Consider the following 4,931-nt stretch of genomic DNA (forward strand, 5'->3'; position numbering starts at 1 on the left):
AAGTTGCAGCATTGAAATACAGAAATAACCACTTTTCCAAAAACAAGGTCTAAAATCATGTTTGATGCACTCTGGATACAATGTTTTAAACATAACTGTTCAAACTAGAATGATTTAGGAACACTGTGGACAATTTTCTGCAAGTTGCAGCATCGAAATACAGAAATAACCACTTTTCCATAAACAAGGTCTAAAATCACGTTTGATGCACTCTGGATACAATGTTTTAAACATAACTGTTCAAACTCGAAAAATAGGAACACTGTGGACAATTTTCTGCAAGTTGCAGCATTGAAATACAGAAATAACCACTTTTCCATAAACAAGGTCTAAATCATGTTTGGTTGCACTCTGGAAGTACATTCTTTACAGAACTGTTCAAACTCGATGAATAGGAATACTGTGGACAATTTTCTGCAAGTTGCAGCATTGAAATACAGAAATAACCACTTTTCCATAAACAAGGTCTAAATCATGTTTGGTTGCATTCTGGAAGTACATTCTTTACAGAACTGTTCAAACTCGATGAATAGGTACACTAATGGACATTTTTCAGCAAGTTGCAGCATTGAAATACAGAAATAACCACTTTTCCATAAACAAGGTCTAAAATCATGTTTGATGCACTCTGGATACAATGTTTTAAACATAACTGTTCAAACTCGATGACTGGAACACTAATGGACAATTTTCTGCAAGTTGCAGCATTGAAATACAGAAATAACCACTTTTCCATAAACAAGGTCTAAATCATGTTTGGTTGCATTCTGGAAGTACATTTTTTACAGAACTGTTCAAACTCGATGAATAGGTACACTAATGGACATTTTTCAGCAAGTTGCAGCATTGAAATACAGAAAATAACACTTTTCCATAAACAAGGTCTAAATCATGTTTGGTTGCACTCTGGAAGTACATTCTTTACAGAACTGTTCAAACTCGATGAATAGGAATACTGTGGACAATTTTCTGCAAGTTGCAGCATTGAAATACAGAAATAACCACTTTTCCATAAACAAGGTCTAAAATCATGTTTGATGCACTCTGGATACAATGTTTTAAACATAACTGTTCAAACTCGATGAATAGGAACACTGTGGACAATTTTCTGCAAGTTGCAGCATTGAAATACAGAAATAACCACTTTTCCATAAACAAGGTCTAAAATCATGTTTGATGCACTCTGGAAGTACATTGTTTACAGAACTGTTCAAACTCGATGAATAGGTACACTAATGGACATTTTTCAGCAAGTTGCAGCATTGAAATACAGAAATAACCACTTTTCCATAAACAAGGTCTAAAATCATGTTTGATGCACTCTGGATACAATGTTTTAAACATAACTGTTCAAACTCGATGACTGGAACACTAATGGACAATTTTCTGCAAGTTGCAGCATTGAAATACAGAAATAACCACTTTTCCATAAACAAGGTCTAAATCATGTTTGGTTGCATTCTGGAAGTACATTCTTTACAGAACTGTTCAAACTCGATGAATAGGTACACTAATGGACATTTTTCAGCAAGTTGCAGCATTGAAATACAGAAAAGAACACTTTTCCATAAACAAGGTCTAAATCATGTTTGGTTGCACTCTGGAAGTACATTCTTTACAGAACTGTTCAAACTCGATGAATAGGAACACTGTGGACAATTTTCTGCAAGTTGCAGCATTGAAATACAGAAATAACCACTTTTCCAAAAACAAGGTCTAAAATCATGTTTGATGCACTCTGGATACAATGTTTTAAACATAACTGTTCAAACTAGAATGATTTAGGAACACTGTGGACAATTTTCTGCAAGTTGCAGCATCGAAATACAGAAATAACCACTTTTCCATAAACAAGGTCTAAAATCACGTTTGATGCACTCTGGATACAATGTTTTAAACATAACTGTTCAAACTCGAAAAATAGGAACACTGTGGACAATTTTCTGCAAGTTGCAGCATTGAAATACAGAAATAACCACTTTTCCATAAACAAGGTCTAAATCATGTTTGGTTGCACTCTGGAAGTACATTCTTTACAGAACTGTTCAAACTCGATGAATAGGAACACTTTGGACAATTTTCTGCAAGTTGCAGCATTGAAATACAGAAATAACCACTTTTCCATAAACAAGGTCTAAATCATGTTTGGTTGTACTCTGGAAGTACATTGTTTACAGAACTGTTCAAACTCGATGAATAGGAATACTGTGGACAATTTTCTGCAAGTTGCAGCATTGAAATACAGAAATAACCACTTTTCCATAAACAAGGTCTAAATCATGTTTGGTTGCATTCTGGAAGTACATTCTTTACAGAACTGTTCAAACTCGATGAATAGGTACACTAATGGACATTTTTCAGCAAGTTGCAGCATTGAAATACAGAAATAACCACTTTTCCATAAACAAGGTCTAAAATCATGTTTGATGCACTCTGGATACAATGTTTTAAACATAACTGTTCAAACTCGATGACTGGAACACTAATGGACAATTTTCTGCAAGTTGCAGCATTGAAATACAGAAATAACCACTTTTCCATAAACAAGGTCTAAATCATGTTTGGTTGCATTCTGGAAGTACATTCTTTACAGAACTGTTCAAACTCGATGAATAGGTACACTAATGGACATTTTTCAGCAAGTTGCAGCATTGAAATACAGAAAATAACACTTTTCCATAAACAAGGTCTAAATCATGTTTGGTTGCACTCTGGAAGTACATTCTTTACAGAACTGTTCAAACTCGATGAATAGGAATACTGTGGACAATTTTCTGCAAGTTGCAGCATTGAAATACAGAAATAACCACTTTTCCATAAACAAGGTCTAAAATCATGTTTGATGCAATCTGGATACAACCTGGATACAACCACTTTTCCATAAACAAGGTCTAAAATCATGTTTGATGCACTCTGGATACAATGTTTTAAACATAACTGTTCAAACTCGATGAATAGGAACACTGTGGACAATTTTCTGCAAGTTGCAGCATTGAAATACAGAAATAACCACTTTTCCATAAACAAGGTCTAAAATCATGTTTGATGCACTCTGGAAGTACATTGTTTACAGAACTGTTCAAACTCGATGAATAGGAATACTGTGGACAATTTTCTGCAAGTTGCAGCATTGAAATACAGAAATAACCACTTTTCCATAAACAAGGTCTAAAATCATGTTTGATGCAATCTGGATACAATGTTTTAAACATAACTGTTCAAACTAGAATGATTAGGAACACGTGGACAATTTTCTGCAAGTTGCAGCATTGAAATACAGAAATAACCACTTTTCCATAAACAAGGTCTAAATCATGTTTGGTTGCATTCTGGAAGTACATTCTTTACAGAACTGTTCAAACTCGATGAATAGGTACACTAATGGACATTTTTCAGCAAGTTGCAGCATTGAAATACAGAAATAACCACTTTTCCATAAACAAGGTCTAAAATCATGTTTGATGCACTCTGGATACAATGTTTTAAACATAACTGTTCAAACTCGATGACTGGAACACTAATGGACAATTTTCTGCAAGTTGCAGCATTGAAATACAGAAATAACCACTTTTCCATAAACAAGGTCTAAATCATGTTTGGTTGCATTCTGGAAGTACATTCTTTACAGAACTGTTCAAACTCGATGAATAGGTACACTAATGGACATTTTTCAGCAAGTTGCAGCATTGAAATACAGAAAAGAACACTTTTCCATAAACAAGGTCTAAATCATGTTTGGTTGCACTCTGGAAGTACATTCTTTACAGAACTGTTCAAACTCGATGAATAGGAACACTGTGGACAATTTTCTGCAAGTTGCAGCATTGAAATACAGAAATAACCACTTTTCCAAAAACAAGGTCTAAAATCATGTTTGATGCACTCTGGATACAATGTTTTAAACATAACTGTTCAAACTAGAATGATTTAGGAACACTGTGGACAATTTTCTGCAAGTTGCAGCATCGAAATACAGAAATAACCACTTTTCCATAAACAAGGTCTAAATCATGTTTGGTTGCATTCTGGAAGTACATTCTTTACAGAACTGTTCAAAATCGATGAATAGGAACACCAATGGACATTTTTCAGCAAGTTGCAGCATTGAAATACAGAAATAACCACTTTTCCATAAACAAGGTCTAAAATCATGTTTGATGCACTCTGGATACAATGTTTTAAACATAACTGTTCAAACTCGATGAATAGGAACACTGTGGACAATTTTCTGCAAGTTGCAGCATTGAAATACAGAAATAACCACTTTTCCATAAACAAGGTCTAAAATCATGTTTGATGCACTCTGGATACAATGTTTTAAACATAACTGTTCAAACTAGAATGATGAGGAACACTGGACAATTTTCTGCAAGTTGCAGCATTGAAATACAGAAATAACCACTTTTCCATAAACAAGGTCTAAATCATGTTTGGTTGCATTCTGGAAGTACATTCTTTACAGAACTGTTCAAACTCGATGAATAGGAACACTAATGGACATTTTTCAGCAAGTTGCAGCATTGAAATACAGAAATAACCACTTTTCCATAAACAAGGTCTAAAATCATGTTTGATGCACTCTGGATACAATGTTTTAAACATAACTGTTCAAACTCGATGAATAGGAACACTGTGGACAATTTTCTGCAAGTTGCAGCATTGAAATACAGAAATAACCACTTTTCCATAAACAAGGTCTAAATCATGTTTGGTTGCATTCTGGAAGTACATTCTTTACAGAACTGTTCAAACTCGATGAATAGGAACACTAATGGACATTTTTCAGCAAGTTGCAGCACTGAAATACAGAAAAGAACACTTTTCCATAAACAAGGTCTAAATCATGTTTGGTTGCACTCTGGAAGTACATTCTTTACAGAACTGTTCAAACTCGATGAATAGGAACACTTAATGGACCCTTTTCAGCAAGT

The sequence above is a fragment of the Oncorhynchus kisutch genome, linkage group LG18 (assembly GCF_002021735.2).
Source record: "Oncorhynchus kisutch isolate 150728-3 linkage group LG18, Okis_V2, whole genome shotgun sequence".
Classification (NCBI taxonomy): domain Eukaryota; kingdom Metazoa; phylum Chordata; class Actinopteri; order Salmoniformes; family Salmonidae; genus Oncorhynchus; species Oncorhynchus kisutch.